Here is a 12501-nt window from a genome sequence, read left to right on the forward strand (position 1 = left end):
ACCGACCTAGTATCTTCTTAGCCCAGGACCGAGCTACACCAGCTCTTATCTAGGCCCATTGTGCGGCCAACTTCCAAAGAAGACTTTTCCTAGCTCGGCCCAATTTGTTCACAAATTACCCTCTCAATTGCCCCTTAATTTCATCTGCGTAGCATGATTGGGATTATTTTCCTCCAGCTGAGCTAAGAACGCCCAACTCTGCCGAGCTAGAAAAGTTGTTCGATTTTACAACTCGTTTGGCCCAAATAAGTTTTTTCAGTTGCTCAATATGTCCTTTCACTAATTTGGTATGTCTAGCACGAAGTCATTCCTAGGATCCGTGGCGTGCCTCCATTAGTTTCGTTCTCCTGTTACAGCCGTCATGCACCTCTTAAAAATTTGAACAGCCCTTCCTCTTTGCCTTCAACATACATATCCTTCAAGTTCGCAATCGTACGAGAATACGTTCTTTCTGTGTCTCGCTGAGCAGACTAACTCATTTTACACTAACCCTGCCAAAACCTTCTTTGGCCGAGATAACCATCTCAGTCCAAGAGTTCAAAAATTTTGTTGGTCAAACTTGCCAACCTACTTTGGGCGAAGTAACTGTCATCCCGGCTAAAAAGTGCAAAAAATTGGTTGGTCAAATCTGCCAACCTACTTTGGCTGAGGTAACTATCATTCCGATCAAAGAGTTCAAAAATTTTGTTGGTCAAACCTGCCAACTTGCTTTGGCCAAGATAACTGTCATCCTGGTCAAAGAGTGCAAAAATTTTTGTTGGTTAAATCTGTCAACCTGCTTTGGCCGAGGTAACTATCATCCCGACGAAAGAGTACAAAAAAATTGTTAGTCAAACTTGCCAACTTGCTTTGTTGAGGTAACTATCATCCCGGCCAAATAGTGCAAAAATTTTGTTGGTCAAACCTACCAACCTGTTTTGGCTGAGGTAACTGTCATCCCGACTAAAGAGTACAAAAAATTGGTTGGTCAAACCTGCCAACCTGCTTTGGCCGAGGTAACTATTATCCCTGTCGAAGAGTTCAAAAATTTTGTTAGTCAAACTTGCCAACCTGCTTTGGCCGAGATAACTGTTATCCCGGTCAAAGAGTTTAAAAATTTTGTTGTTCAAACCTGCCAACTTGCTTTGGCTGAGGTAATTGTCATCCTGGTGCAAAAAATTGGTTGGTCAAACCTGCCAACCTGCTTTAGCTGAGGTAACTATCATCCCGATCAAAGAGTGCAAAAAATTTGTTTGTCAAACCTACTAACCTACTTTGGCCGAGGTAACTGTCATCCTAGCCAAAGAGTGTAAAAAATTTTGTTGGTCAAACCTGCAAACCTGCTTTGGCTGAGGTAACTGTCATCCCGGCTAAAGAGTGCAAAAAAATTTGTTTGTCAAACTTGCCAACTTGCTTTGGCTGAGATAACTGTTATCTCGGTCAAAGAGTGCAAAAAATTCGTTGGTCAAACCTGCCAACTTGCTTTGGCCGAGGCAATTGTCATCCTGGCTAAAGAGTGTAAAATTTTGTTGGTCAAACCTGCCAACCTGCTTTTGTCGAGGTAATTGTCATCCCGGGTAAAGAGTGCAAAAAATTTGTTGGTCAAACCTGCTAACTTGCTTTGGCCGAGGTAACTGTCATCCTGGTCAAAAAGTGCAAAAAATTATTGGTTAAACCTACCAACCCCTTTTCCCCCCAGTCGTGCAAAGGTTTGTTAGAAAGAGTTGGCCAAACTTGTTAACCCACTTTGCCCCCAGTTAGGCAAAGATTTTTGCGTGGTCAGTTCTTTTTGTCGACCGTGTTAACTCTCGCCGAAGGCTTTTTGTCTATCATTGCTGTTGTGCCGGACTCTACCTTGGTGCACATCCCATCTTCCTTTACCCGGCGTCATTGTCATTGAATCCCTCAACTTATGACCCACTGGCAGACCCCGCTTATATTGTGCAATAGCTAGGTTGGTAGGACAGTCGTCTATCTGGTTGAAGGTCTCCCAATACCTGTTATTGTAAGATTTCAACATTTCTTTCTCGTCTATGTCAATGGTAAGTAACTGATCTACCTCGACTGGCGTCTTGGTATTCGTTTTAAATCTGGTGACAAACGCCTCTGCAAGTTGTGCCCATGAAGCGATGCTACCTTCTGGCAACTTTTCAAACCAAGTTAAACCCAGGTCGCCCAAGCTTGATGAAAATAAGATGCACATTAGAGCTTCGTTCTGTCGATGTATGGTAATAACTTGGCGAAAGTGGCTCAAGTGCATGTAGGGGTCTGACTTCTCCTCATAGATTGTGAATTTAGGTTGGTTGAAGCCCAAGGGCAGTGGTGCATTCTCTATTGCCAGAACGAACGGTGAGCTCTGCAACCTTGTTAACGCTTTGTCTGTTGGTTTGTAAGTAAGGCGCGGTATTGGCATTCCAACCTCAAAACTTCCATGTGTCCGAGGAGTTAGTCACTGTAGAATAGAAATCCTTTGGGGCTCGTACACCTGAGCGTCCTCTCTTCTTCATGCCCTATCTTCCAGTACGGTCTGCAGGTTCACCGACCTAGGCAACTCGGTATGCTGAAAGGTCGTTTGATGCGTATGTGAGGGTTAATAGTTGTTTCCCTCTGTGCAAGACCTTTCAGTCCTTGTTTTCTCAAACCTGGAGTAATGAGTCCTAAAGGTTCTTGATTGTGTATCGCCCGTCCTGAGGCTTCTGCTTTCAAATTGTGATGGTGTGACTTACCTGTCACGATCTCCCGAGTGGTAAGAACACGTTCTACCTTCGCGAATATGTTCTCTGGGCACCCTTCACCTTTCATCTGGCATTTCATAGTCTCTATGTCAGCCGTCATTCTTTTTATCAATTCGTCTTGTTCTTTCATGCAATCTTCTAGAACCTGAGGATTCATCCTCCGCCTCTATCTATCAAGGCTCTAAGAGCGATGAAGACTTGAGCCCTGTCTTTTTTGCGTATCTCTCCGTGGATTCCGTTGCTGTGGATCCAATTCTGCCATGAGCGAGACAAAAGGCAAACCTTCGCTCCTTCTGCCCCCTTACGGGGTTTGCCCATCAATAGCAGAATGGGGCAAATCTTTGTCGTGCGCCATTGAAATCAATTTGAAGGAAAACTTAATCAAAAGGTTCATTCTCTGTTGTATTTCCCACAGACAACGCCAATTGTATGAGCACAAAATAATCTTCTCGTATGATCCTGTTGATCAAGTTTGCACTCCTCCAAATATCCTTGCTTTACTACTTGAAAACACAAACGTAAGCTAGTCGGCGGGTGTGTACTGAAAATCTCTCCGATGCATAAGTGAACAAATAGACAAAAGACACAAAAGCTCTATGTATTTGAGAGTAAGAATTGTAATACCTGTGCATAGGGCCTGTTATGAGCTTTTATAGATTCCACATTGCACAATCCTAGTAGAATTCCAACTCTCCTTATAAGAGTCCTCACAGGAATCACACTCCCAAGGATAATGCCTATCCTGATAATACTCTACTTACTACCAACCAAGTGAGATGGTTTGCATAATCCTAGTAGGACTCTACTCTCCTTATCAGAGTCTTCCTAAGAATCTCATGCCCAAGGATAATGCTTATCCTTAAAACACCCTCATTACTGCAAGCCAAGTGAGATAGCCACACCCTCATGCTCGGATATACATTTATAACTGAGCTGCCTTATCTCGGTCCTCTACCGCTCAGGTCGTGTGACCAGAAGCTAATCTACCGAATGGCACCCTACCGAGCTACATATAGCTCAATCCTCTCTATTGACAACAACATAGTCCGATAAAGGACTACCTTCAAATAGTTAGGTCCAGGCCCTGGCAATCGGCTTAGTGTCTTTTTAGCCCAAGATCGAGCTACACCAGCTCTTATCTTGGCTCATTTCGTGGCCCAACTTCCAAAGAAGACTCTTCTTAGCTCAGCCCAATTTGTTTACAAATTACCCTATCAATATATTTTTTCCAAACGTAACACTCCAATCAATGTAACACTCCAATCAATGTAACACACAAAAACACCCTAATGTACTTTTTCTAAATGTAATCCTCTAATGTAGCACTCCAATGCAATACCAGAAAATCACATTACAGAAATGTAGATTTTCACGGTCGACAGTCAACACTTCAGCCGACAATTCCTTTAAAAAGAATTTTCCACACCTCACCTTTTCATTCTCATCCTAAAAATAAATTAGAAAATTAGAAAAATGAATCATAAAAAGGCATTCACTTAAAGTCAAATTGTACCAAATCAAATAAATACAACTTTCCAAAATAAAAAAGACTAATTGGTTTATAAAAAAACTCTTAGGACCAAAGGGATCAACATTCTTCCATATGGGATTTATGGATAAATTTTCCTTAAATAAATTATCATAGTATTTGTTTATTACAAGATTTTTAAACATGTGATTACTAATAATTTTTTAACATGGGTTGGATTAAATTTTTTAATAATGTTAAGATGATTATTTTTTTTACTATAATTTGTTTATTACCTTAACCATGCTTGATACTAATGTAACATTGACACATGAGATCAGGTGATAAATAAAATATGGTAAGAAAATATGATTATCATAATATTATTATAAATGTTTACGGAAACATTATATGAGTCATTAAATTTTGAAAGAAAACTGTACATTGTGGAGTTTATAAATTTTTTGGAAGTGAAATTGATTTTTTTTTTTTTTTTTTTGGGGGGGGGGGGGGGAAGAGGAGGGGAGGGGAGGGGGGCATTATGTAATATACCAAATTTTTTTGAAATAGTATACATATAAATTTTCATAAAGTTGGAGAGGTCACATGAGTTTGAGTAACAAGGTTATTAGTATGATGGTACAAGTTTATTTGTGTATTAATATGGAGGCTTAATTGGATGGGATTAAATTATTATATAAAAATGTAAATTTATTATTTTTGTAAACGGGGAGTAAAATCGTCTTTTTATTTTCCAATCCCCTCAATCTCCTGGGATTGAATGAGAAATCTTAACTCCTATAGAAATGTTAATCCCAACAGTGGGAGATTTCTAATCGTACAAGATTGTTAATTTATATCATTTTATTATAACTAAACAAGATTTTTAGAAGGTTTACGAGTTATCAATCCAATCTTATCTTTCTTTATAGCATACTAAACAAACATGGCCTTATTGCCTACATAATGAGAAAGAGCTTCTAATTACACAATTAGATCTCGTAAATTTCTCTCAACACTCAATTTGTTTTTAAGATATAGATGCCATGCATCCTCAGTTTAATATTTGTCAAGAGATTTGGGAGCTAATGGAGAAGAATTAGGAGTGTGACTTGTAACAAATTTTATAATGGTTCTAATTTAGACCCGACCCGTTTCATCTCTTAGATCTGGGATTTCGTACTTTAATTGTTGTTCATATCCTTTGTCGTCTTGCTAGTAGTCGAGTTGATTTGTTGGTCATGTTTGAAACAGGTTGGGAGTTAGTTTTTCGAAAGAGTTGCTGCCCAGTTTTCTTCTTATTCGCTCAAGCAGTGTTTTGGTTGCTCGAGCGGTCTTTGAGATCTCTCAGTATTTTATAGGTCTGCAAAACTTCTGGGAGTAGGGTGATCTTCGCTTGAGCGGTCTTTCTTGTGCTCGAGCAGTCTTCTTTTGTTTGCAAAACTTCTGGGAATGGGTCATTGTGTGCTCAAGCAATGTTTTGGTCACTTAAGCGGTTTCACTTATTGTGTCTGACGCTCGAGTGGTGTTTTGGTCGCTCGAGCAGTCTGTGTATATATCATTTCGGGAAAAGGGATTATTAAATCACTTTTTCATACTTCTCTCTCTAAAAAATTCCAAAACCCTAGGTTCTTTACTTTCTCTCTCTAGTTCTTGCTTAAAACCTCAAATACTCTATTATCCATTGATTTCTCCACTATTGCTCTTTGGGTAAAAAAGTAAAGCTCATCGTAAGTTTTAATCTAATTGGAGAGAATCTCATTTTCAGCTCCACCAAAGTTTCACACTTGCTCTCTTACTTTTCTCTTCTTAAGGTAGGGATTTCTTCAACCTCTTATATGATTTTTATCTTAGTTATTTACTTATAGAAAGTGGTTGGTGATTTGGGGGTTTTGGGTTAAACCTAGGATTTAATTGTGAAATATAAAAGAGGGGCTTTCCAAATAAATGTTTGGGAAGGTTGTGGAAATATGTATATTGATAGGTTGTATTGAAATATGGAAGGATCTTTCTTTAAATATAATTTTGGAAATAAAGAAAGTATTGTTTGAAATTTTTTGATGTTTGTTTTATGAAAGGAAAAAGAAGGAGGTTGAGTTTTAAAAGGATATGGAAAAAGGGTATCGGTTGATGATGACGGTGGAGTTGGATATTTATTATTATTCCCATTTTGAAAATATTGAGATTTTGTTAAACAATTTACCTGTTGATTAGAAATCTCTGTTTTGAGCTATCGATGAATAATAGCTTTGATTGTAATAGAAATTGTATGAGGATTAGGTTAAATTGAAACTAATTTCTCATACATCTTGCATTGAGCATGGCTTAATACTTGAACATTGAAAATGTATTTTTTTTTGAGAAAAATAGGTGTATACCTTGGTGAATCTAGTTAGAAGGTGTGGTTGGGGTTTATATTGTTGGCCTGTATGTCCCTGGTGAAAGTCCAGAAACCCGCGCGGTTAGGTGCCAATCCTTCCGGTTAATACCAGTAAAATAGCTTTGGTAGTGCTTGTATAGTTTATTGGCAGACACGTACCTAGACATTCCTGGTGTTTTATATTTACTACATTGTTTTCTGATTTAAAGGTGTATTTTCATGAATCAAAATTGATTGATAATGGCATGACATTGTTTTTAGATGAAAAAGTGTAATGTTTTGGCAAAAAAGCATGACATCACATTGCATTCACCTTATGATTTTGCTAAGTTTCATACATTGTGTTTGAATGTCTCTATTGGGTTTTAGCTCACCCTATGTGGAAAATAACTTTCAAGTGCTGATGATATACCTCCACCAAGGACATAGCTTGGAAGGACTTGGAGCCAAGGGCTTCTTTGTTTTCTTTTGATGTAATTATTTTTGTACAAGTCTTGGGCTTTAACTGTATTGAGTTGAACTCACTTTTGTTGTACATAAGTATTGTTTTGGAAAAATGTAGCTATTCGGACATTAACTTACTTATAACTTTTTATTTTAATTTACTCATATGTGACATATGCTATTGTTGGCACCATAAATCTGCAATTTCAATTATTATTTATTATTTATATAATTGTAGGACATGTGGTATTCTCCTACTCATTTGGAGGTTATGAGAAGTTATGAAATGTGAAAAGATGATATAGAATAAAGTGGAGAACATGGAGCATGAATTGGAGGTTAAAGGAAGTTATGAAGACATGGAGGGATATGTGACATTGTGGGAATGAAGATAGAAAAGTGGGTAATTTTAGGTGGTTATTGGGTAGTTATTGCTGGAAGTTTTTCCTAAAAATATTTGCCTATAAGTAGCCATTTATGGCTACATTGTAAAAGACTCAGAATTCAAATCAAAGACAATTTATTTCAATATTTCTTGGTATTTTCCTTATCTTAGGAGTAGTTTAATATAGATTTATATTTCGAAGCATTTATTTGAAGCATTTCCTTTTCAAAGCTTTTTATGCACTTCCTTTTCAAAGCATAGGAGTAGAGGTAAATAATTATTACTTTGATTGTTCACTCAATCGTCTTTCTCCGTCTCCCTCATTCTTCTTTTTATTTTTATTTTCTCTACACTTGGAAATTTTAAAGTCCTCTTTGTTAAGGCAAAAGAACCGTCAACGCAATCGCTTGATAATTGGCTTGAATTTAATTTGTAAGGATTTTCCAATCCTTGCTGGCACGCTTGCATTTATGGTATTTTTTCCTTTGTAGGAAAAATAAGCCAACAATTTTTGGTACGCCCGGTGGGACGTCAAGTGTAAGAAATGAAAAATGAAATGGATTTGTCCATTTTAAAAAGCCTAGATGAAATCTATTGGCGTAAACAAAAAATTTTGGATATTCAAGAAGAGATCTATTTTCATGATGAAATAAACTTTCATCCCTTACAATATTATTTAGTGGAAGAAAAAAGACACTATTTAATTGAAGAAATTTATTAACTTGATATGAAAATTTGCCAATGGAATGATAAGTTATCAACTCTCACTACCAAGTCTTTAACTGAGGCTTTAATGGTTGAAATTGGTGAAATTTTTTAAAATTCTTCCATGGTTAAAAATAGCAAAAGAAAAGAGTTGATTTTATCAATGGCTCGGGGGGTTCAAGAACCCGTGTTAAAAGAGCCAAATTATGTAATTAACATAACGAAAGAGCATGTTCTTGAGCCAAATTTGGCTAAGAATAATGTTCCATGCATGGCTTGGGCGGTCCAAAAACTAAATTTTAAAGAGTCAAGTCATGAAAATAGCATACTCATGGGGGATTTTCATAAGTCATTAATGGTTAACATGGAAAATAGCCCACTTTGCTAAATAATTATGAAAATCAATTCGGCAAAAGTCATGTTTTTAAACCAAACATGGTCAAGAAGAATGAACAAGTCACTGTCATGAATTCAAAATTTTTGACATTTTTCAAAATGTCAAAAGTATGAATTTTCATGGTCACACTATACCATAATTTTTGTTGTTCTAAATCTATTTTGGATTTGTGGATCATATCAAACGTTGACTTTGATGGAATGGCTAACAAATAATATTTTGTTATTACAATATATTGGGCCAAAAATATGGTTATTAGTTAATCCATAAAACCATCACCATTTGGTTTTGTGGTTACCTTCGAAGCATGTCCCAAGATACTTTGAAGCATGTTATTAAGAACATGTGAGGGTTGTTAATCCAACTCTTTGGATTTGGTTCGAAGAGATGTCGTGAGCACTCTCGAAGGACAACTTTGATCCGTTAGTAACATACATGACTTTCGAAAAGTGGTTTTGTCATCAATAAACACCTTCGAAATGTAACATGAAACAAGAAGGCTTTCGAAATGTGTACCTCCCTTCAAATATATGTAAAATGGCAATTAGTTAATTGTCAAATAATGCCTATTTTGGCATGATAATTAGTGGCTTTACTGATAAACATTTTTATAGCCATTTGTTACATGAAAATGTAACTAGTATTTTACAAAAATTGGTTCGAAGAACAACGATTTTGGGGTCTTCAGAGAATTAATAATTCGTTCGAAGCATAAAATTAATATTTTCATTAATTATGTATGAACCAAAACATACAAAATGTGAATAACCACAATATTGGCCAAAAGTTGTTTTGAAAGCCCTTTTGCCATAATTTTTTAAGCTACAAAGCACTCTGTCTTGCATCAACAACAGCTTCGAAGAAATAATATTGGTGGTTATGAACCTTCAATGTTGGCCAAAAGTTGCTTCAAAAGCCCTTTTTGCCATAATTTTGTAAACTTCGAAGCACTCCATCTTGCATCAACAACAGCTTTAAAGAAAAAATAGCGATGGTTGTGAACCTTCGAAGCGTTGCCAAGTATTTCCAATGATGTAATTCGTCATTTGTCGGCACTTTCGACCTTCGAATGATGATTTTGGTCCTCTATACCACCTTCGAAGCTGGTTATTAAGGTGAATCATTGGCTTTGCCTTGAAAATATGTGGTTATTCTTCGAAACTTTTTTGTAATAATATCCCTTCAATGCGTATATATATAATTCGCAACATCTAGTCATAATTTCATGCTCATTCGAAGCATTTTATTGGTGCTATTATATCATTCGAAGCACTTTGTTGATATTATACAAAGCACTTTATTACTTAAATTAGTCATGTGCTTGGTTCGACCCTTCAAAAATTCAAGTAAACATCATTTTTAAGGGCCGTGGGGGGTAATGTTGGCACCATAAATCTGTAATTTTTTTTTTATTTATTATTTATATAATTGCAGGACATGTGACATCCTCCTACTCATTTGGAGGTTATAAGAAGTTATGAAATGTGAAAAGATGATGGAGAATAAAGTGGAGAACATGGAGCAAAAAATTTTGAATTCATGAATAGTGACTTGTTCATTCTTTTTGACCATGTTTGGTTTTAAAAACATGACTTTTGCCGAATTGATTTTCATAATTATTTAGCAAAGTGAGCTGTTTTTCCACGTTAACCATTAATGGCTTATGAAAATTCCCCATAAGTATGCTATTTTCATGACTTGACTCTTTAAAAATTAGTTTTTGGACCGCCCAAGCCATGCATGGAACATTATTCTTAGCCAAATTTGGCTCAAGAACATGCTCTTTCGTTATGTTAATTACATAATTTGGCTCTTTTAACACGGGCTCTTGAATCCCCCGGGCCATTAATGAAATCAACTCTTTGTTTTTGCTATTTTTAACTATGGAAAAATTTTGAAAAATTTCACCAATTCCGGTCATTAAAGCCTCAGTTAAAGACTTGGTAGTGATAGTTGATAACTCATCATTCCATTGGCGAATTTCCATATCAAGTTGATAATTTTTTCAATTAAATGGTGTCTTTTTTCTTCCACCAAATAATATTGTAAGGGATGAAAGTTTATTTCATCAAGAAAATGGATCTCTTTTTGAAGAGTCAAATTTTTTTGTTTACGCCAATAGATTTCATCTAGGCTATTTGAAATGGATAAATTCATTTCATTTTTCATTTCTTACATTTGACGTCCCATTGGGTGTGCCAAAAATTATTGGCTTATTTTTCCTACGAAGGAAAATACCATAAATGCGAGCGTGCCAGCAAGGATTGGAAAATCCTTACAGATTAAATTCAAGCCAATTATTAAGCGATTGCGTTGACGGTTCTTTTGCCTCAACAAAGAGGACTTTAAAATTGCCAAGTGTAGAGAAAAGAAAAATAAAAAGAAGAATGAGGGAGACGGAGAAAGATGATTGAGTGAACAATCAAAGTAATAATTACTTACCTCTACTTTTATGCTTCGAAAAGGAAGTGTATAAAATGTTTTGAAAAGGAAATGCTTCAAATAAATGTTTCGAAATATAAATCTATGTTAAACTACTCCTAAGATAAGGAAAATACCAAGAAATATTGAAATCAATTATTTTTTATTTGAATTCTGAGTCTTTTACAATGTAGCCATAAATGGCTATTTATAGGCAAATATTTTTAGGAAAAAACTTCCAGCAATAACTACCCAATAACCACCTAAAACTACCCACTCTTCTATCTTCATTCCTACAATGCCACATATCCCTTCATGTCTTCATAACTCCCTTCAACCTCCAATTCATGCTCCATGTTCTCTACTTTATTCTCCATCATCTTTTCACATTTTATAACTTCTCATAACCTCCAAATGAGTAGGATGAGGTCACATGTCCTGCAATTATATAAATAATAAATAATAATAAAAATTACAGATTTATGGTGCCAATATTACCCCCGCGGCCCTTAAAAATGATGTTTACTTAAATTTTTAAAAGGACGAACCAAGCACATGACTAATTTAAGCAATAAAGTGCTTCGAATAATATCAACAAAGTGCTTTGAATGATATAATAGCACCAATAAAATGCTTCGAATGAGCATGAAATTATAACTAGATGTTGCGAATTATATATATACGCATTGAAGGGATATTATTACAAAAAAGCTTCGAAGGATAACCACATATTTTCAAGGTAAAGCCAATGATTCACCTTAATAACCAGCTTCGAAGGTGGTATAGAGGACAAAAATCATTATTTGAAGGTCGAGAGTGCCGACAAAGGACGAATTGCATCCTTGGAAATACTCGGTAACACTTCGAAGGTTCACAACCATCACTATTTTTTCTTCGAAGCTGTTGTTGATGCAAGATGGAGTGCTTCGAAGCTTACAAAATTATGGCAAAAAGGGCTTTTGAAGCAATTTTTGGCCAACATTGAAAGTTCACAACCATCAATATTATTTCTTCGAAGCTGTTGTTGATGCAAGACGGAGTGCTTTGAAGCTTCAAAAATTAGGTTAAAAAGGCTTTCGAAGCAACTTTTGGCCAATATTGTGGTTATTTACATTTTGTATGTTTTGGTTCACACATAATTAATGAAAATATTATTTTTATGCTTCGAACCAATTATTAATTCTCTGAAGACACCAAAATCGTTGTTCTTCGAACCAAATTTTGTAGAATACTAGTTACATTTTCATGTAACAAATGGCTATAAAAATGTTTATCAGTAAAGTCACTAATTATCATGCAAAAACAAGCATTATTTGACAATTAATTAATTGTCATTTTACATATATTTGAAGGGAGGTACACATTTCGAAAGCCTTCTCGTTTCATGTTACATTTCGAAGGTGTTTATTGATGACAAAACCACCCTTCGAAAGTCACGCATGTTACTAAAGGATCAAAGTTGTCCTTCGAGAGTGCTCATGACATCCCTTCGAACCAAATCCAAAGAGTTGCATTAACAACCCTCACATGTTCTTAATAACATGCTTCAAAGTGTCTAGGGACATGCTTCGAAGGTAACCACAAAAT

This window comes from Camellia sinensis, chromosome 4 (genome assembly GCF_055761805.1).
Source record: "Camellia sinensis isolate YWXY chromosome 4, ASM5576180v1, whole genome shotgun sequence".
Lineage (NCBI taxonomy): Eukaryota > Viridiplantae > Streptophyta > Magnoliopsida > Ericales > Theaceae > Camellia > Camellia sinensis.